General features: G+C 37.5%; 1 protein-coding gene and 1 non-coding gene across 2 annotated transcripts in view; both read right to left on the minus strand.

The window, feature by feature from the left end:
• The window catches only part of LOC122799352 (transmembrane protein 132B-like), a 2,948,958-nt gene that overhangs the window by 302,045 nt on the left and 2,623,219 nt on the right, over positions 1-23,694 (minus strand). The gene's annotated exons all lie outside the window — the stretch shown is intronic.
• Positions 15,945-16,063, minus strand: LOC122800619. Its single transcript, XR_006364620.1, has one exon. It is a non-coding gene; the product is annotated as a 5S ribosomal RNA (ribosomal RNA).

Consider the following 23,694-nt stretch of genomic DNA (forward strand, 5'->3'; position numbering starts at 1 on the left):
GATGCAGCTGAAAGAAAATAGTGAGTCATGGAAAAGCATTGAGACTGTCTGGTCACCCTAATGCATATGGTCTAATGGCATTCAATAACTTTGTCACCATGTCTCCTGTTATTATTAGACAAGGACTCCCCAATGATAAGTCTCATGCATGCGATGGAATGGATGAAAACCAGTCTTAATATATATATATATATATATATATATATATATTTTTTTTTTTTAGCCAGTTTGCTATATATATATATATATATATATATATATATATATATATATATATATATATAAATTTTATATATTTGTTTACCAGATAAGTCCATTGCACACATGCATCCCTTTAACAGAATGACTCAGGAGCACTGCCTGGACAAATGACTTGCTCAAAGTCACACAGCAGGCAAAGGGAAGTACAAGGAATCACACTTTTTATCCTTGACTGCAGGAAACAGCTTGTTAACATCTCAGAGCCTTATATCTGTGTGCAAACTGCCAAACAAATTGTTAGGATGTTCTGTATAAACTGCTGTATTGCCAGGTGGTTCAAAACAAAAGGCTTTCAAGTAGGGTTGCCACCACTCCGTTTTTTTTCCGGACTATCCGGAAATCAAACTGATTCTCTGGTAGTCCAGAAAACACTTTACAAACTCCGGTATTCTGTTTCAAAGGGGAAACAGACTATCAGAGTTTGTAAATCAGCTGATTTACTATGCTTTTTTTACAAAATAAACATAGTAAATCAGCCAAAAGCAGGCAGCAGGAACGGAAAAACAGGGCATTCCTCACCGCGTGATATCATCGTGACGTCACAAATGGGTGGAATGTGGGCGGGAGATGTGGTGGGATGGGCGGGGTTACTGGTGACGCGAGTGGTGTGGCTTTACTCCGGTTTTAGCCATGATGAAAGGTGGCATCCCTACTTTCAAGTATTAATAGAATGCTTTTCTACTCTCTTTCATATTTACTGGCAAGTTTCCTGGAAGTGTTTCAGGGTACTGAAAATTGCTTGCTATTCTGTCTCCTTTCTTAAGTTCAATGGCACAACTGTTCTACTCCCACTCTTTTTTTACAAGGTTTTATTCCCCCCACTCCCATCTTGGTTGCTGCTACTCATAGCCAAACAGATACCCTCACCCCTTTTAACAAACAGCAGTTTCTTATGCAATAGAAGAAGCAAATGAAAGTTATTGTCTCCTGTTAACAGCAACTTATTTTTGTTTGTTGAAGTATCTAGATGAGTCTTCTGGCAGTGACAAAATAACTGCTTGGATAGTAATAATAAGTATGCACATAAGCCTACAGACAAAATTATGATCACAGTAAAATACGCTCATTTCCTTCCCACTGATAAATGTCTCTTCATTGCCCAGGCATCTTTCGCATACATGTAACTCGCTTATCTTCCTCCCCACATTCACTCTGCCCTACATTTTTCATAGTCTGACCATTAGTTGAATTCCCAGTATAGAGCTACAGTATCCTTCCATGATCTCTTTGATCACTGGGAAGGTGATACGACACAGAAAATTCTGTTCTCATTTCCCACTGTATTTCAGCACATTCCCTCTGCCTCCTGATTTTTTATCATCCGTCTACACCTACATTTTCTTTCCTCTTGGCTGCCATTTCTGTAATGTGCTTCCATCCCAGCTCACCATGAAACAGATAATCATCTCCTGCATTATGATGACACAGGGTACAGCTATCATCTTCTACTGAGCCCCTCACTCTGTAGCATAAAAGCTGAAAAGCCATAGCCCGTTCTTCATTTTTTCATTTGTTTAACTTTTACTGTAGACATTATATGAGAGAAACATTCTTCATTTTGAGAAATCAACAACACTCTGTCACAGCAAACACAGTCATTTCTTCTTCTGACATTTTACCATTACATAATTATTTTGCTTTATCCACAAATAGCACCTACAGATATGCAATATAAAAACATATTTAATGTCTAGTGCGTGCCTTGGCAATCCAGCCTTTACAAGATTCATTATTTTTTTATATTATAGGTAAGCAATAGACTTGCTGCTTGTGGGGCACTTTAAGCCTAACCAATTTCACTTTTTGTGTTAAGATTAACATAAATTTGGTTAGAAATTGGCCTTATCTCTCCTATGATCAATAATTATAAATTTCCCTTAATAAGAATAACTGGGATCATATCACAGATAATTTGAGGTAAACAATGCATGGGATAAAGTATTTAGGAGCTGCCTCTGTACATTAATAGTACAAAGGGCAGTCCTGGCTTAAAGTTTTTGTTTCCCATCCATAGATTGAAGTTGTCCTTGAATATGGACAAGGAAGAATGTTGTTTTAAGTAGAAGGAGAGTCTGTTCCAGAGCAGAAGTATGCTCTGTGAGATATAACCATCACTCCAAACTATTCTGTTGATGTTGCAGAAGAGATACAGATTGATAAACTGAGCATTCATGATGCAATTTGACTTGATAATCTGCAGTAAATCCATCAGTAATAGGTCATAGGATGCCTTGTATGCCAGACACAGGTCATCTGTATATATGTAACAGCCAGTCACCACCCACACATCCAAACTGCCTGACCACTTCAGCTAAGATGACTAAAAGGCAAGTTTGGGTAAAAAGCCCTTCAAAGCTTTCCTATGAGCAGAAAAAGGAAGACTGGGTCCTCAAAAGGCAATGCTTGGAACAAATAACTAATGTCCACATGCTGGCATAAACACACAACAAAAATTAAGATGGATGGAGGAAGGGAGCAGCTACTACAGTAGTGGTCATTTGAACATCTACTGTCAAGGTAAGCTTTTCTTACCCAACTGTACTATGTTCATCACATCCATCACTGCTGCAGTAGCCTATGTAATATAGCCTTAGCTATATGGGTAGATTACCTTAGCTAACTACATTTGGAGGTGGAAGGAGAAGAGTCCAGGATCCTCAAGAGAATGATCCTAGCAAAGCCTGATCTGGAGAAAGAGAAGTAATCAAGCTTATAGTGTTTTTTAAAAGTATGTGCAAAGGACCAAGTAACAGCTTCTAGAATACTTCTACAATCCAACCCTTTCCAAAAAGCCATAGATGATACCCAGGCATTGTGCCTGGAATAGATTTGCTCTGATGAGTATAACAAAAGCTAATAGCCTTAAACAACTGCTTTGACACAGGCTGTTCCTTCTTCTTACCTTCGCAAGAAATGAACAACTGATCCAAAGATCTGAAAGATTTAGTTCTGTCAAGATAGTACCTGAGTTGTCTGTAGACATCCAAGGTATGGTGTATCCTTTTCCCCTCATTTTAGGTTAAGGGAAGAATATGGGGAGACAGAGAGTTTGTCTTAAAGTAAACTATGATATCACTTTAGGCATAAAATAAAAATTAATTCTCATGGAAACAAAGTCCTTATGGAAAATAATTCACCATAAGAGCTTCCAATTCAGATACCCTTCTTGCAGAAGTCAGAGCAATCATTTAAACTGTCTTCAATGTTAAGAATGTCAAGTCAGCCAGATTAGCTGGTTCAAATGGAGCAAGTGTTAGCTTCTCTAAGTTCTCTAACACAAAATTAAGATCTCAAAGAAGGGGCCATGGATTTTCTTGGAAAATTCTTACGAAAACCCCCTTTTAAAAATAATGCTGGAAGAGTAATCAAAGCCATAGGAGAGTGACTCACACAAATGTTGTAAAACCAGAGAACAACTAACCCTGACTGGGCACTAGTTATGTAATTTACACCAGCTAGAAAACCTTTCCCATTTCTAACATATGATTTTCTAGCTTGCCTCCATTAGTATCTGCTGCATATCCTCAGTAACCAGGTTCATAAATGGAATTAAGACCCTATCAGCCAGACACTATCAGCACTACTTACTTTAAAATTTTCTCCAGTCCAACCTTGTGCACCTCCATCTCACATTCACTGCAGCCATCAACATTTCTCCCACTCTGCATTCTTTCACCATTTTTCTGTACATTTTTATCCTCTCACAATGCTAGACCGATCCTCACCTTCCACAGCATGTACCTATTCTGCATCTGTACATTTCTTTTACCCTGCTTGTTACATTTCCTCTGTCCACTTTTCCCTGTCAGCTCTACCCCACCATTCACCTACTTCCACACCTTACTGTATACATCCTCATCATTAGTGAAGAAACTCACAGTTAATGAAAAAAAATCGTTTTCATTTATCACCATCCTCCACAATCTACCCCTCTGCTAAATGATTAATTTCCTCTTTAATTAATACACTTTATATCAAAAACTGATTTGTTATACTAACATTTCTAAAACTCAGCAACTACTGTTGCAAACGCCTTTTAGCCAAATCCAAACATTGCTCTTTTCTTTTAAACGCCATTTCCACTTATTCGAAGGACAAAATATTTCAAAACTGCACATATAAATATTGAAATAAATACTGAAAGAACAAATTTGCTTTTATAAACCAGCTACTATATCTACTGTAGAATCCTGGATCTGGGGTGGTCAACACATTTCCTAATTTTATGGTGGTGGTGGTGCTGCGGTAGCGTTGTCGCCTCACAGTAAGACGTTGTCCTGTTCGATTCTCAGCTAAAGCGTCTTCTATGTGTAGACATGCGTGAATGGGCATACCTTCGTTGAAGGTTGTGCATCAGAGCTGGCAACTCGGCACATAAAAATCTACTGACAATCATTAGCGGACTGGAGTTCCGCTGTGGCAACCCCTAACTGGGAAAAGCCAAAAGACACAACAACAACAACATGAATACTGGAGTTATTCATTTAAGGTTTGGTTACTTCCAGACATCCGCGGTGGTGTAGCAGTAATACTCTGGAACAAACTACCTATCCATATCAAACAAAGCTCCACATTAGCACTCTTCAAGAAAAATCTTGATGATTGGATGGGAGATAGGAAATTCACCCCGGGGATCACTTCTGTGGCTCTGCTCGACAGTGGCACAGGAAAATAATTTTCTTGGGAGGCGAAAGCCAGGGTACATTTGGCTAGGCTTATATAGGCCCTAGGGCCAATAGCCTAGTACCTACCTATGAACCTATAATGTTGTTGCCTCACAGCAAGAGGTTCTCCCATTCGATTCTCGGCTGGAGTGCGGGGAGTGCTTTCTGTGTGGAGTCTGCATGTCCTCCCCTCGGTTGGATGGGCGTTCGAAAGACATGTGTAAATGGGCGTGCCTTCGTTGAAGGTTGAACATTGAGCTGGCAACTCGGTGTTTGTGAAAGTCTACTGCCGATCATTAGTGGACTGGAGTTCCACTGTGGTGACCCCTAACCGGAAAAAGACGAAAGACCAACAACAACAACTCCTATATTGCTTGTTTTGTTTAAGTTTTTTGGTCTTTTTGGAGTTTTAAAAGATCTTAGTCAGGGTCAGTTAGAAAAGAATTATTTTGCAAACAGTGTGCAAAATCAAACTAATTAGTGGGAAGAGCTGAGAAAAGCCTTTCTCAGTTTACTACAAGTATTTAGTGGCATCTTTAGCTGTAGTGCTTTGTGACTTGCTGTTCTCTGCCTATGTGTTGCTGATTTCTGTCTGCATTGGTGGCCTGTGAGATGCTCTCCCCTACTATAAATCTGACATTGGACACTCCTCAGAATCTCATCTCATCAACTCATTCTACTGAGTGAGGAGAGATCAACTGAGAACCCCCCCCCATCTTATTTTCTTAAACTTGAATTATTTTTTCTTTCCTAACTTCCATTTACTAAAAATAAATAAATACAAATAATTGCACTTTATTCAGCAGCTTTTATTGCATTCATGCTTATTCCTACTTTATTTAGCTTTTTGTTGCATGTTCTTAAAGTGTTCAGTTGCATTTAATCTGCTGCATTTATTACTGCTTGGGAGTAGCTTGATTATATTGTAAATGTTATTCTAAGCCTCTTAGTTCTGGTGTAAGCACTAGGACTCCAAACTAGTTATCTTACATTAGGAAAGTTTGTGGTCTACACTTTAATGGCAGGAGAGACTAGTCTATGCCATTTTGAGCTGGGAGTTGCTTCTGTAAGTCTAAATTTGCCTTTATTTGATTGGCTAGAGGGTCGGCTTGTTTAAAATTCAAATATCTGTGCATTTAGCGACCACGCTGCTCGAGAAGTAGAGTGTTGTTGGTTTTTGCTAAACTCTACAAAAGTTAAAACTTACCTTACCATATCTACTGTTTTGGCACTTGTTATTGATGTTATGTTTGTCACAGCTGCATTAATAGTGTTTCCTGTACTGAAGATCTGCACTTTTTTACGTGTTTTACAGTCTTCAGTTAGAACTGCCTTGGCTCTACTTTAATGAGAGTAGAGGGGACCCCGAGTCATTTTCTGGCCCAGGAATGTGTAAAGAAAAGAACAGTGTGCAACTTTTTATTGGTCACAGGGCACTGTTTGTGAATCTCCTCTGCTGTTTAAGCATCGCAATTGCATAATCTTTGGTTCATAATCTATGATTAAGCTAAGATTTACATTACTGCATCCAGTGTTTGGCCATTTGTTTTCTGCACTGTTTTTTCACAGCTGCATTAACTGAATGTGGAATATCTGAACATTTTGACCATTTTCCAGTCTTTTATTAGAGCTGCTGCTCTAGGCACAGCAGTGGTCTGCAGAGAAGACGATATTTTGCAGCTTAATTCCCCCTTGTAATCTGTGTAGACACCAATCTCATCCCAGTGCAACTTTCCCTTAAAATACCCTTCCTGTCTACCCAGAAATTTTTAGCTGTGAGGGCATCTAGTTTACTCATAGCTGAGCATTACTCATCAAATTCATTTCTATTATTGACCTATTCAATACTTAAATTTCCACTCTTTCCTCCCTAGCAGATCAGCAGCAATGGATATGCAGTTCTCAACTCTCTCTGTGGTCAGTCTGGTTGAGATGGGTATTTTGAGATATTGTAGCAATTGCCTCATGTACACTGACAACTCCCTTATTCTTAATAAAACAAATAGTGTATGTGAGAGGTGTAAATACACATTAATGCTGGAGGCAAAACTCTCTCATACAACCAAAATTGTCCTACCAAGGTTGTCAGTGACACTTGCACCACATCTACTGCACAGGGTAAAGACCCTACATGTAAAACTACTTAGGCTAAGGCACTTACAGGTAACCTTCCTAAAACACTAAGGTCTCCTGCACAGTGTAATCAAAAAAGGGTCCTCAGTCATTATTTAAACACTGCATTAAAACATCACCCACAGCTACTGCATCCAGTGCCTCTACTGCTAAGCCCTTAGCACAAACCAGCACAAAGCCCAATTTCCTGGTCACTGGTGATTTTATTGTGAAGCACACCGATGTCCCCCTCACCAGACTGAATAAGGAGAGTCATTGTTAGCTGCCTTTACGGTAACAGGATCTGTCAAGTCACAAAGGCACTCAGGTCATTGAACTGCACATACCAGTATGACTCTGTCATAGTCCATGTGGGTGTTAATGACCCAATACATATCACCTTTAACTATATGAAATGATACAGGATTGAGTTCACTGATTATGTATCTCAGACAGTTATAAGCCTAGCACTAAGCAGCATACTACCTTCTCCAAGGATGATGCCACTTTACCAACAGAAAATGATTGATTTTAACAACTGGCTAGGCTTCTGGTGTCAATCCAAGGGGTGCAATATGTGACAGCCTAGGAGGACATGGGTGACAGACCATGCTGCTTTGCCAGAGATGGTCTGCACTTATTGTCTCTAGGCTGTTGGATATAGGTAAAGACCTTTCCAATCCCACAGTGCCTTTTTTAGGCAAAGCCAAACTGATAAGGCTCCTGACTTAACTGAACCAATGAAGGAATATCTGAAGGTGATACAGCTCAATGCTAGAAATCTTAACAAAGAACTCTACTCCCTGCAAGCCTTCCTCTCCTTGGAGAGTGAAGACATCTGTGTGGTAATGCAGATATGATTTGAAGTTATGGAGAGTACTCTGATAGTGCAAGGTTATAACACCTTTAGACCAGCTACTGCTCAGAAGACAACTAAAGGTGGAGGAGTCTCAGTCTATATAAAAAGCAACATCACATCCAGACTAGTCAAAGTGTATGATGCACTGGAACTCAAACATGTGCAACTCACCATACACAGGGACTCATACCATACACTTGCAACCTATAGACCACCATCAATGCCCCAGAAAACCCATACTAGATATCTCAATGTAGAGAGTCCCTCATCATTCAACCCAATACAGTCTTCATGGAGGTCTCCACTACCCCTCTACAGATTGGGACTCCTACACCATTTCTAATGTACAAGGCCCAGCGATTCTTTAATTTCATTAATACCAACACCCTGGAACAGTAGGTCCATTTTCCTACCAAGAGTACAAACATCCTTGACCTTGTACTCACACACATGGGGGAGTAATGTTCCTCACCCAGTTTAATACCCTCATCCATCAGATCTGACCATAAGGCAGTATTACTTGAAATAAAAATTAGATCCAGGGACCCAGAAAAAAAAAAAAATCTTTAGGAACAATAACATTCTGGGATGCTTAATAAATAGCATGAAATGCTGGTCCACTTAAATCACTTTTCATATGGAGCCTACAGTCAAATTTTATGCTAATGGAATGGAAGATGGCTGTAGTCATTCCCCTCCACAAAGGAGGTCCAACCACCAATCTGGGGTAATTACAGGCCCATAAGTCTGACCAGCCCCATATGTAAGGCCATGCAAAGAATCGTCATGGACATGATAAATGAGGATATAGGTAACCTATAAATGCTAGAATCATCACAATTTGGCCAATAACTCGTGGAGTCCCCCAAGGCTTGGTACCAGGTCTGCTACTTTTTGACATCTATTTCTTTGAAGTGGAAGCAAATGCTGAAGGTTTATGGCTGACTAAGTTTGCAGATGATTGCAAGCTGGGGGTTATCATTGACTCTGCTACAGACACTAACATTCTTCAAGAAGGCTTATCTCTGACTAACAAATGGTGCCAAAGCCATGGTCTTAAACTCAGTACTAAGAAATGCATAGTTGAACCCTTTGGGAAGTCAACCATCCCAGCTAATAACCACATTGATAATATGCCCCTGAGGTGCCAAAGCCATGGCCTTAAACTCAATGCTAAGAAATGCATAATTGTACCATTTGGGAAGTCAAACATCCCAGCTAATTACCATGTTGAACATATGCCCCTGAGACTTGACCCAGTGGTCAGGGATCTAGGTATGCATGTAAACAGTAACCTTACCTTCAACTACCATGTGTCCACAGTGGTGAGATGTTGCACAACTTATAAGTAACAGCATGGCAACCAGATCAAAAAAGGTCATTATCTCACTGTACTCTGCCTTTATTGGACCAATCATAGAGTATAATGTTCCCTTCGGTATGTACCTGACCAGGTATATGCAGCCACTTTGCAGCCTCAGAGGTTCCTTACAAAAAAAAAATACAAGGCATAACAAGCCTGTCTAATGCAGAGTGCCTTAAAGCCCTTTCCCTCTACTCAGCCTCCTACAGATTGCTAGGGGTGATCTATGCCTGGCTTACAAGTCATTTGCAAGCCCCACATTTATAAATCTCCTGCATATTCATAATTCAGACAATACCAGAAATACAAGGTCTAATGAGCTGAATTTTGTGTATGACTTAAACAAAACATGCTTGAGAGTTATGTGCCCCAGAGACTACCCCTCCTATGGAACAAGCTTCTCATCCATGTGAAGCAGAGTTCATCTATTGCCCATTTTAAGTGCAACCTAGACCAGTGGATGGGGAATAGGAAAATTGATACCAGGCCTGGCACCCATGTTCCTTTTGACAGAGGTTATTGATAAATACCTATCCCTCGATATCCTATTTGGATATAGGATGTCATCATTGTTTTGGGAAAATATGGCTATAGTTAGAAATGTCACATGGGTCATTAGTCAAGTACCAACCTATAAATCTACAAACCTGTCATAGATGTGATAGATTTGGAGAAGGTGGTCATTTATTAAATAATAAAATAACTTAATGCATCACTGTAACTCAGGCCACCAAATATAATGCTGATCTCACCAGGATAGGAAAAACATTTTTCTTTAAAAAGTTATGTACTGCTTCTGATTACCTACATTTTCCCTTTTTCATCCTAAGCCTTAAAAAAGCAGAAAACAAAGTATCCCAAATTACAGGGAAAGTCAAAGAGAACAGATTACAGTGCTCCAGTCATGTGTAGAAAGCAGAATACAATTAGGTGAATCGTATTTAGAAATAACAAGAAGGAGGCAAGAGACGAAGGAGAATTAAGTGGTTGTCTCAGTGGCTCAGCTGTGGAAAGAAGGCATCAAGAGGAATTTATCTGTGGAAGTCCCAAAATTATTTGTGATGAAAGTGCTTATAATTTATACTTTTGATTGTATTTTAAGATTGTAATGGTCGTGTTTTATTCAAAATAAGCTGTGTATTAAACTACTTGTTTGGTTTTATGCTGCTGCGTCTGTCTCTGGCTTTGCCATCGTTTATTGTTCAGGTTTGTGCAGAGGAATTTGTATGCTGACATGAAATGGTAGAAGTAGAAAGGGACCTGACATGTAGTGCAGGTGGGAAATCAAAGAAGAATCCCTCTGAAGAAGATGTGCTATTCCATGTGAAGGGCTTACAGTGTCCAAGAGTCTAAGGTACCTGCAAAGAGTGAAAGTGTTCAGATAATGAAAATTTGGTAAGAGTTAATTGGGCTTTAAAGTATATTGCTGGCATATGAACTGATACTTTATTTACATATTAAGGAATCTTCAAGAGCTTTGCTAATAAGAAGCACAAAATATAATTTCAAGTGCTAAATAAGTAAATCACTCAAGTAAAAAAAATGTGTTCATTTTGCTGAGCACAGTAGCTACAAATAGAAGGTAAGCCTTGGACAAATTTTCTGAAACCATTTATAAGTAGCTAGAAGCATATCATATGTGATAAAGTGTTGCTTTACAAAATTGTTCATATTCTAACAGAAGGTAGTTTTTCAAAAATAATCCTGCTGCACTGACAGTTATCATCCATTTCAGACAGTGACTGACAAATCACTACTTTGAAATGACCACTACAAAGAAATCACTTAGATAATTCTTAAACAGACTCAGCAGTGGTTTAAACTGTAGGAGAGTATATTAAAATCTAGTAATTTTAATGGCTATCTTGATTGACTTCCTTCTTTTTTTTTTGGTATCAGATTGACTATAACATTATGGCTTTATATTCCATAATGGAAATAAAGTCGTATAAACAGAAACACCGGTCAGCATGAACAAAAGAGTGCATGTAAAACATATGCAAATGAAGTCAGTAAAGTACATTATCTCGGCATTAGAATTCTTTATAGCTCTCTGTGGAATAAACAATTTCTGCTCATTCCTTCCTCCTACATAAAGCCATTGTGCAGAAACATGAAGATGGGTAATGTGTTTGCAGTGTGCATTCCTTGCTGATTTCTTAGCTGAGTAGGGCACTTAAATGTAACTTTTTTACTTAAGCACAATATCTGTCAAGTGTAACAAAATCACAGAAGAGAACATAATTTCTTATCATCACAAGCAAATGACTTAGAAAGTGGAGCTTGCATGCTAATTCCATATTTTCATAACCTGTATTTTGTGCCATGCATCAACAATGCAGACATTACATCTTATGGAATGAGAAACTTCTTTCCTGCAGAAAAGGAAAAACAAAAACATTTCCTTAACATAATTGTAAATGATAAGTACACAGTAGCAGCAGACAAATTAAATTACTTATTTTTCTCACAAAACAGGATCTTACGCGGTTGGATACTCATCAGATTGTTAGTGGCACGTCTTTCTTGAAATAAATCCATATTGAAACACTAGTAAGATAACCTAACATGCCACTTAATCAAATCAACACAGCAGTCTTTAAATGTTTTAAGACACATCAGTCTTTAAATGCTCTTTTTGATGTAAATATGTTACTAAAGAGAGTTTAGTACAATCACCTTTAACAATGGCTTTTGCTTCCTTTTGTCAGTATGATCAGTCGGGTTTTGACCTAATGATCAAATCACACCAAACAGCAGGTACATTCTGATATACCCACACCCAGTCATTGATTATTGCTTAAATAGCCTGTTAAATAATAGACAACAGGCATGACATTACTTTCACACAAAATCCATCTTTCACATGGAAAAATAAAGCACTATACCTAAAGGCATTAACATGCATATCACAATGTACAGAGTATTAAACTACAGTATATTTACATTTAAATGAGTAATACTAGTACGCCATTGCTTATCAGAGTTCTTCTTTATTATACTAAACAGAGGAAAACTTTCAGACCTAATTAAAGGGTATATGCATTGTGTAATAGTGAAAATAACCCACATAGTAACTGCACTAAACATTTCATAAAATGAGAATGAATGGTATATTATCATGAATACTGTTAACAAGGAGTTAAGTAAATAAATATGATTGTGTGAATAAGTCTACAAGAAAGTTAATGAAGGTTGCATATTAACTAAATGAGAAGGGGTCCAGTTGCAACTGGGGAGCAGGAGAATAAAGTCTGTATGATGGTATGGTATGGTACAGTATGGAATGGCTTAGTCTTAAGTATTTAGGTAGTTGTATTTTCAAAGTGCAAGATATTAGTCTTGTTTGAGCTGACAACTTTCTTTTTTCTTCTATAGCTTGAATTATACTCAATTAATTGACAGTTTGACTGAGATTGTAATGTTTTTTTTAAACTCCTACTGTTGTGGAAAAAAACTTGAACTTTTGACTTACAAACAGTAAACCTTTTTTTTCTGTGATACGTATTTCAGGAAAACCATGTTAAAAAAAAAAATAAACTATGACCTTCAAGACTGTCATGAGAGTTTAAGAAAACATATCTTTTACTATGATCTCCTCAGATTACTGAAGAGTAGTAAGCAGTACAAATGAAATACTGACCGTCTTTGTACAGGAATAAACCTGAAGCAACATTCTCCATTTCCTGTCAGGAATCTCATGCTGAAGGATTGCTTCTTTAAGTGCATCTGTGATACATGTTGCAGATATTTCTTCTTCTTCTTTTTAATCATCAATTCAATATGTTTGGCATTCTTGGTAACATATATCACATGCATTTTCTTTATACTTAGCAATGATGTTTATACACTGGGTAAAAACAGACTATGTAGCTAGGGTTTGGCCTAATCACACTGATGAATCTGAGCATCTTCTTCTTCCGGCTTTTTCCTGGTTAGGGGTCGCCACAGCAGATCACCTGTCCTCTAATGATTGGCAGTGGAGTTTTACAGTGTCAAGTTGCCAGCCCGGCGCCCAACCTTCCACGGAAGGCACACACATGCACGCACTCATGCCTAGGGCCAATTTAGAGTATCTAATCCACCTATGAATCTGAGCATCAATCCTTGTTAATTTATGAATCTCATCACAATAGGTATAATAGACTTACATCAGTAATGAAACTATTTTTCCTATCTGTATTATTTGCTACTGGAAATCTAGGATATTTTTAGTATGGTGAAGTAACTGTTAGTCTCTTCTGTGACATCTATAAGCACAGAAATATGGGTCTTTCTTCCAGATGCTGCTGCAGAAGATCCTTTTTTTTGCTTTTTAAGATATGGTGTGAACTATATGCAATGTTTGTTTCATTGACTGGTTTGTAGATTATTGCTAAATCAAACATCTACACAAAACAACAGGATTCTTTGCAGTGTTAAAAGACGGCAGGACTTAAATGAGCTATGTAATGTTTGACTGAAAATGATTGGGTAGATTATAAATGATGTATAATGTTTGCAACTGGGAGTCTGTCTGTATGATTTGTGATGTAAAATGCTTGCAACTAGTATTGTGTCAGTATGGTTTGTTTTCATTTATATAAATGTATGACTAGGTCGTAAGTGATGGTTTAATAAAGATGTTTCTTGTTTTAAAAAAAGGGGCAGGAACTCAATAATTTATGTAATGTTGCTTAAGCAAAACAACCAAAAGTAATTGTCCACAGCCTCAGAGGAACAACTACTTCCACAGCTTTTAAGGGCAATTCCCTCTCAATATGGGCTTATGTCTGACTAGAATCACCATGCTACTGACCCATAGTGTGGGCAAAGTATGTATGGCCATTACACCCATGTCTTCCATACATTACAGCTTTTTAATCATTTTTTTTTTGCCACAGTGTCTCTGCCATTTTCCTTGGTCCATGAATGTGGGCTGCACATTTGGATAGAGTGTTATACTATACTGTCTTGTAAAGCAGACTTGACTAGTAACAAATCAGCATTCTGCTCAAGAATATCATTTTATATTTGTTTACCAGGGTAGTACACTGGTCTCGTGGACTATTTACAGGTACAACCTAGGTGAATAGGATCACAAAGAAATAAACAAAAGATTTTTACAGATACAAGGATATGTTAAAAAAACTTATCCATACAGATGCAACAACATGCTTCATTTAGTTCAAGAAGCAGTTTACAATGTCATAAATTGGATGGAAAAATGCAATTATGCCTAACAGAGATGTTTGCATAAGATGTAATGATTATGACCGAGATGCCTTATGCTATAAGGACAGCAGCATATTATTACACAGAGAGGTATGAAGGCATTAGAAGAGGCAAGTGAGTATTGTTGCAGGAAAGGATACCATAGGAAATATCAAATAATACGTTTGTAGCCCCTTGTCTGTTTGCTCTCTGCAAGTCTACATGTCTGCCAACTGCACCCTTTTAATAAGGTTTCAGTTTTTGAACTTTGTAAATGCATGGATCATTAACTCTGCAGCTGTACATATCTCAGTATCTGACTGCACTCCGCCCTCTAGTGGCCGGATCCTGCATTTGTATACTGTAGTTTTGCGGAATCGTGCCCATCAATTCACATGCAGACCTTAATTTGTTAGGCTGCTAAATGGAACGGACTTGAAATAATGAATTACACTTTTTCTGGCACACAAAACACAGCTTTAACTTTACTCGTCATTTTAGGTTGTACCTAGAGTAACCTAGTAAAGAAGTTTTAGACATAAAGAGAATCTCCCCAAAACACTGAATGATTTATCCACAATTATTTTACATTTGGCCCTGATATATAACTTACATTATGTAAATACACCATTTATGCACATATTTTCAGTTCAGAGACTTTTGCATTGGTACGCCTGCTGAGTAGATGAGTTCAGTGAAAAAAAACGAGTACACAGTTTCAACAAGGAAATCAACAACACTCACAAACATAATATTGTTTTCTGCATCACATGTGTCAGGCTAGATAACAGACTCATTGTCTTTTGATTTGCTATGAAGTTTAGTGATTTAAGTCCATTGCAAAAAAAAAAAATGACTTCTTGCATCCCTGCAAGAAATGCTTAGCTTCACATTTCTAATACTGTTCATTAATATCTAGACATTTTTGTTATTCTGATAATCACACCTTGAACAAAATGGCTCTTACTTATCTGAGCACTTTTTAAGTTCTAACCGCATTATCAATGTCATGTATTACTAAAACTTTCTTTACTGTCATGATGTCAGAAGCATTGCTTTTTGCACTGTACCTTAACCTTACAGTGTTCCAGTATAACCAACAGACTCCAGATTAATTTTAATTCTTCAGATATTGAAACTTCTGCAAATTCTTTAAAATGAATATTGGCTGGATCTGCAGCTCTACTCACATTCACAGCTTTTCCACTTTCAAAGCTTATTCAAATAAATGTTTATTCCTTATGTTGCCTTCTGTCTTTCAGAAACAAATCGTGCAAGTCTCCAAATTCACCACAGTCTTTAACTCCGTACCTTAACTCAGTTATATATGCATCAACAAATTTTTCTAAACTCAGATTTCATAGGTTCATAGGTAGATACTAGGCTATCTGCCCTAAGTCATGTATAAGCCTAGCCAGAGTGTATTTGGCTTCTGCCTCCCTATTAGATTAGCCTACTGTGTCTCTATAAAGTAGGTCACAGAAGGTTAATTAGCCTACAGCACCTGGTATTCCCAGGCGGTCTTCCATCCAAGTACTAACCAGGCCTGACCCTGCTTAGTTTCCGAGATCAGATGAGATCGTGCGCATTCAGAGTGGTATGGCCGTCGGCTCCTGTTTTTTAAGAAAAGCAAATGTTGACTATTATTATTATTTTTTCTTCCACCACTGGAACTTAATTATAGTTAGTGGTACAGCTGAAATAGCATAAGGAAATGTTAATTAGCATTCCAGTGTGCTATATCCTTCTTAACCAATTCAAGAAAAAGATATATGCTTAGTTTTTATATTATAAAGAAGCAGTATATCATCTTTATGTATGGGTAGTTCTGATTTGCCTAAGCCTGACATCAGCTGGTCATGAGGGTCAATCACAAATGATGATACAAAACCAGCCATGGGTAAACCTGCATTACCCAAACTTGAACATGGCACATATAGCTACTGTATAACGTGATTACTTAGCATATTCCTCACCTTATAATAAATAATCTTACTGCATTACAGAACTTCATGGGTCCATAGGAAGTTACTAAGAATGTGGTCCTAGAAACCATTGATGGGCATAACACAATCACTCAAATAAACTCCAGATCAATGTCTTGTTAAGTAATTTGCTGAGAATCATACAGGAGAGAAAAGACGCTGAAGGAATCCTACAGGAAGCATCTTGTAAAGAGTTCAGTGTCTTAATCTTATGCCCTAACTTCCAGGTTGTTGTTGAACTCAGATGCCAACTTAGATCTTCTAGGAAGCATCCATCAATGCCAAGGTAGAAACTTTTGCAAGATATTTAGAGAATTATTTGCAAGGATACTAAAAAGTATGGCACAGCTTCTTTGGGGCAAGGGGTTGAGATTCTGAGTCTAGTGAGGTACTGGCAGAACTGCAATGGGTTCTTCCATGACCAGAAGCTCCATGTTCCTCTGTTGAGAGATGGACAACTCTTTCATCACCTAACCCCCCCCCCCCTTGTTCATAATTGAGATTCACAATCTCCTTAAAGGAAACACCTGAAAAATGGTGATTAAATATATGAGAAATTACTCAGACCTTTGCAGAAATGGAAAGACTTTGATATTACAAAATGTCATCTGCAGTAAATTGAAAGTTTGCTTGTCCAAGAAAGATGTGGCTGCAGGGGAAGCATTTCATAGTACAGTGTGGTAGAACAGACACAAAAAGTGAAATTAAATTCATCAGGATAATATGGTATATCATCAACCCCAGATATGTGTACTCCTCTCACCCTACTTTCTGTCAATTTGGGTGCAAATATTTAAATCTTGCTGTCAGTGACATAAGAGGCATTTTTCATAAAATAGGATACACAGATCTGTACATAAATGAAACATCAATGTGAAACTAAGGTAATTAACTATGTCCTAAAAGATCTGTAAGCACAAGAATTCAGCTGTCAGTTTCCACAATGTGATAGGCTCTAATGATATATGTATGCTGCACTTACTGAAAAGTGTTTCATATCAAAACATCTCGGGCATAATGTTTCCTTTGTACCTTACGAACAGGATAAGCTCAGACTATCTACACAAGCATAAGTTGCAGAGGGATACACTGCACATTCCCTGTACTTTATTAAGGAAGAAATAATGCCTGGCTGGATATATGTTATTAGGGGAAATAATGCATACAGCTGGCAGTGTGTTATCTCCTCAGTGACACACACCCTGGAGGGCACTGTTGCACTTAGAAAATGGGCTATCTTTTAAATTATTTTACATTCATTTTTTAATTACTATGTGTATATATATATATATATATATATATATATATATATATATATATATATATATATATATATATATTTATATAAATTTAAAGAGTGGGGGGTTAGATTTTTGCCTCTGCCTGATGTTTCAAACTTGCTGTTTCATACACTATTGTTGGAGGGAGTGTTTTTATATCCAAAATATAAGTTATGTAGGTATTAAATGTCTACAAAACACAAATGCACACACACACACACACACACACACACACACACACACACACACACACACACACACACACACACACACACACACACACACACACTTACTTAAGCACAGACAGACTCACAGACATATACATACAAACACCCCACATAAACAACCAGGAGTTACAGCCACTTTACTGAGTTAATACACCTCAGATGTCTCACTGGGAGCAAATAAATAAAAACAAACATCATAGAATACAAGGTACTCAACTCTCCCTCCCCATGCCTCTTTACTGATCCTCATTTTGCCATATAATGCTTCCCTGTCCCTTTAAGAATGATTGATTTGCTGAGATATAACCAAGGATTAAAGTCGCTCATAATGCCAGAAATTAGAGTTTCATACGGGAGTGCTGATGGAGATGTTACTCCATGCTGTCAGTTTTTCTTGACTTTATACTTTCTCGCATACACTTATAAACACACACACACACACACACACACACACACACACACACACACACACACACACACACACACACAGCAGTTGCAGCATAAGATGTCACAATGTGAGCAAATGAAATAAAACATAGAATGGAACTCTTTCTCCCAATGCCTCTGAAATTATCATGATTTTCACACACAATGCTGCTCTGTCCTTGGAAGAATTATCAATTTTGGTGGTATATAACTGATAATTAAAGTCAATCGATAATGCCATACATAAGAGTTTCATACGTTTATCATTATGGAAGTGCTAATGGATACGATACTAGGTGATGCCTATGTATGGTGGTATTGCGCACACACACACACACACACACACACACACACACACACACACACACACACACACACACACACACACACACTTATTTTGGTTTTATTTATTTATTTATTTTTATTTATTTTACATTTGCTAAACAGCAAAGCAATGTTTAATGAAAAGAGAAAAATGTGCCTGTTTTATTTTTTTGGTGCCTGGGATTCAGGGCAGCATAATAAGGTGCTGTGATGTGGCAGAATTGTTTTTCCATGGGCATTACTTGCACATTAACAGGGGAATATCTGTTCCTCAATCAGGGTTTAAGGTACAGTTGGTTCATTCTCTAATCAATGATACAGCAATTCAAAGCTGGCGGTTTACAAGTCGTCCACATCTCCTGGCCCTTGTTATACTACTTATGCACTTTGCTGTTCTAGGACTGCTGTAGGGATGCTATAAACAGTGGTCTTCCATAAGTCCTAACTTGACATTCCCCCACAGTGACACAGGAAGAAAATCAACCCATAGTGATTCTAAACATAATGAGTATTCATAATAGATCGTTTAATTTCCACAGGAATGCTGCACATGTGCAATTCCAATGAATTCTGAAAGGAAAAAAAAGTCTTAATTTGCTTGCAGGGATGTTTTCAAAACAACCTGGGTTGTAGATGTCATCATGTTCACTCTGCCAATGAGCAGATTGTTCGAGGATGTCCAAATCATCACTCGATTATTGTTTTTCCCGGCTGTAGCATAAAGCAGCAAGGAGAGCGTCTTATTGACTAAAGCTGGGTCAGCTGATTGAGACAGCCTCATTGGAAGTAAAAGGAACGGAGTTAAGTTTTATATATATATATATATATATATATATATATATATATATATATATATATATATAATTTGTTTACAGGCACTCTGCCTGCCAGTGCTACCACCAGCATTACAAGGGGAGGTAAATACTTCACTTAATTGTATTTATGTGTGAGGCAGGGGGCCACAGATGCTCTGAATTGTCTCTAATTTATGCAGAATGTCTGTGATTATTTGCATAATATTTTGGTTTATATCTTTTAAAATTTGTGTTTTCCTGGCAAATCAATAAGAACTGCAGTTGGCAGATAATGATGACAGACATTTAAGTTTCAGGATTAATAGCCTTCGAAAAATGTACACCAAAGTAAAGCCTGCTATTCCAGTAAATGTTTTGTAAGAATATAATGGCAATAGATGTCCCTGATTTTACTAAACTGTTCTCCATTATTTTTGTCTTTCTGCCTGATTGAGACATATATACAATAGGGGGTTGCATAGAAGATAAATTCTAGTATATCTAAAATTAGCAAGTTGGTCATCATTTTTTTTTTTTTTTTTACTTTTGATCACAGTCAAACATCAACATTGTACTTAGTAAATGACTGTCTTTGGTGGCCTGGGCAGCAGCTGATTTATTTATTTCCAGTTTGATTACCGGGGAAGTCCAATGGGCCCAGAGAGCCCGTTTTCAGTGGAAGCCCAGGGAGAAAAGCTTCAAGAAACAGATTACAGTAAAGATAGCAGTCCAATAAAAAATAAAAGTACAAGTACAAATACATATCAAATAATACAAAGTGTGAGCAATATTGCCCATAGTGGAAAAATATTGTGCAAATACATTTTAACAAATTCACACAGTTAAAGTCAAATTCAAAAGCTATTTACAGTATCTACAGAGTGTGAGCGATCATATAGGAATTAGCTATAGAAGGTTATAACCAGCTATAATGTGCTTAGGAACTCAGGAGGATACCCTCCCAGGGGCTTTTGTTAAACAGTTCTAGGTAGGGAGAATGCAGTTACATTTTCATTTGGAGGAGAGGTAGGTATAAAGCTGAGTTTTTCAGTTGTTTGTGTTTGACATTGTCCTTAGTGTGGACGGGAGAGAGTTCCATTTCTTACCTAAGGATATGGAGAGGAGAAGTTGTCCAGTAGGACGTTTAGGTTTGTGGACAGTAATTAAGTTTTGGTATTCAGATCTGAGAGTTTTATTGGGGTGTATGGGGGAAGGATGTTAGTTAGAGCAGGCCATTTGGTTGGATTAAATATTAGTCTATGTGCTGTAGTGAGCTGGAGGAAGTCCAGGCAATTTGTGAATTCTAACCAGTTGTGGGATTGGAGGGAAACTCAGTGAAGAGTGGAATGTTTGGCTTTGGTGGCCAATTTAGAAATTTTGTTATAACAGCTTTCAAGTTTGGAAGTGATGGAAGAGGATGGGTTAGTTAGTAGTGGGGCACCATACAGAAGGGAGGGAAGGAGGTAAGAGGAGGCCAGAGTATGCCTGGTATAAGTAGAGAGAAAGTTTTTGTTCCTGTATAGCATGCCAAGTTTTTGGTGGGTTTTCTTTATATTTTGCTGAATATGGATATCGAACTTGAGGTGTTCATCTATAGTTACACCTAGTAGTTTGGCAAAGGGAACTTTGATCGTAGAGTTGCTTTGGCTAAGGACTTGGAAGGAATTTTTATTAAAAGAGAAAGATTTTGAAGGTGTGAATAGTAGTATTTTAGATTTCTTAGCATTCAGCGAAAGGTGATTTTGGCTCATCCAGATCTCAGTAGTTGAGAAGGCAGTCTGAGTTTTAGATAGGAGTTCAGGGAGGCTAGAGGCAGAGCAGACAAGTGTAGAGTCATCTGCATATTGGATGACTTTGGCATTAAGAATAGCAGAGTGAAAGCTATTGATAAAGATATTAAACAGCATTGGTCTGAGGATGGATCCCTGTGGTACTCTGGTAGGGGAGGGTAAGAAAAGTGAGATGCCTTTTTTCCATTTCACAGCCTGAGATCTATCTGACAGATAGCTTGAGAACCAGGAAAGAGTGTTTTGGGAGAGATTTAGGTTTGAGAGGTGACTTAGAAGGTGCTTATGGGAAACAATATTGAATGCTTTAGAGAGATCTAGGAGCACTGTGGATACTAAGTTCCCAGAATCTCGGCCTTGATTGACAGTTTCTAAGAATGACAGTAGAGCTGTTATGGTGCTATGTCCTGGTAGGAAGCCATGTTGGGTAGGGGTAATAAGTTGGTTTTTAGTCAGAAAAGGCATAAGTTGTAGGTGGATGCATTTTTCTAGGATTTTGGAGATTAGAAAGAGAAGAGCTATAGGGTGGAAGTTTGAAATGTTGGTGTTTTTGCCTCCCTTGTGGAGAGGAAGAATAAAGGTGGAACACCAGAGTTTAGAGACAAAGGACTCCTTTATGGATCTATTAATTAGGATACTAATTGGGAGAGCTATACCATTGGTAGCAGACTTGAGAAAGGAAGAGGGGATGTCGTCAGGTGCATTGGAGCAGGGATTAAGTTTGGATGGAAGTCTTTTTATGTAGTTAGTGGAGACAGGTTTAAGCTTAATCATAGGGGGGAAATTATTTGGAGACTTAGGTAAGGTGGAATGTAGGAGAGATGGGTCATTGTTGGGAAGTTTTTGTTAGGTCGTATATTGACTCTATAAAGAAAGAGTTGAATAGTGAGGCTAATTTGAGGTCAGATTTACTTGGGTCCGGACAGGGGTTATTTTTGGAGCCTGGGTTAACTCATTCCCTCCAGTATAAGTCTTTTGAGTGTGCACCTTTAACCCCTAGTGGGTGTGGCCTAAGCCTTTAAAAATGGAAGTTATCACCTTACAATTCTAATAAATACTCATTGACAGAGATCAAATATCAGTACAATTGTGTTTGCCATCATAAAATATTCTGATACCTTGTATGGCGTGTGGAATTAATGCAAGTATGAACAAGTAATATTTGACTCAAAAACACAAAAAGGCACACCACGATGATTCTTGTTCTTATAGTTAATTGAATAATTAAAGCAATTAGAATAATTTAAACTCTATCACAGTCATCCCTTGTTAAAGGTGTTGCTATGTTAGAGTAAATGCAATATACTTATATTATACAAGACATATCTACTAAAATTAAGAATAGAACAATAATTAGCAGTACTAATATAAAGTAACCTACAACTTATAAAAAAAAATTAGTGTCACATGTTTAACACTATCATATGTGGCATAGCTAAATTAATAACTAGAATAGTGTATGAAGATAATAATAACAAAATTATTGAACATATATATATATATATATATACTATATATATATGTGAAAATATATATATATATAAAAATATATAAAAAATACAGTGAATGTTTACATGTACAGAGTAACTTGTTTACTGTGCATATGACTATAGGGTCTGAAAAGGTTTGAGTGATATTTTATCATTGAGGCCATGGCCTCTATGTGCTTGTAGCCTTAATATCCATTTATTTTCCTTTTCTTCAGTGAAGTTCTTTATATCACCAAGTCTATCTGTTTTATTGACTAGCTCAAGTACTTGAGAATTTGTGTTTAGATCCTAGAATCAATACATGTCTGGCTAAAGCATTCATCCTCTCTATTTATGGCATATATTAATTCTTTCCCCGTAATGTTCTATTAGTTTTCCTATATAGAATGACCTTCCTACAGCTGTTTGATGTTTTAAATAGGACTTTTCTTAAGAAACACTTCATCCAGTACTGGTTTGTCTTTGTTGAAGTAATATTTGACGCCTAGAGGAGCAGTAGGGGGTAACTGCAGATGGAGGTGTCACTCGGATGTAATGAGTTAAGGAGTGAGTTTATGGCGTTCCAAAAAAGCCTAAGGTTTTGTGGATGGTTGGACTGAAGCTTAGTGTAGTAGGATTTTTCGTCTTTGAAGATTTGTTTTTATTTGCAAAGTTATGGAGCTGTGTATATTGGAGAAGGGTTTTGGGAAGTTTATTCTTTTGGTAAAGCTTCCAGGATTTGTCTCTTTGATGCATAAAATGCTTTGGTTCTTTGGTTAGCCAAGGGGCAGTTATAGTTTTTATTCTTTTTTTCCTTGGTGGAGCTTGGGAATTTGGAGCATCTAGGAAAGTAGAATTAAAAGTGGTCTATGGCTTTATTGAGTGGAAGGGTTTTTAGAATGTTCCAATTAATTTGTTTGAGATAGAGAAGGTTTTGGGGTCAAATTTAC

This window comes from Protopterus annectens, chromosome 4.part0 (genome assembly GCF_019279795.1).
Source record: "Protopterus annectens isolate FY-2018-M chromosome 4.part0, PAN1.0, whole genome shotgun sequence".
Lineage (NCBI taxonomy): Eukaryota > Metazoa > Chordata > Ceratodontiformes > Protopteridae > Protopterus > Protopterus annectens.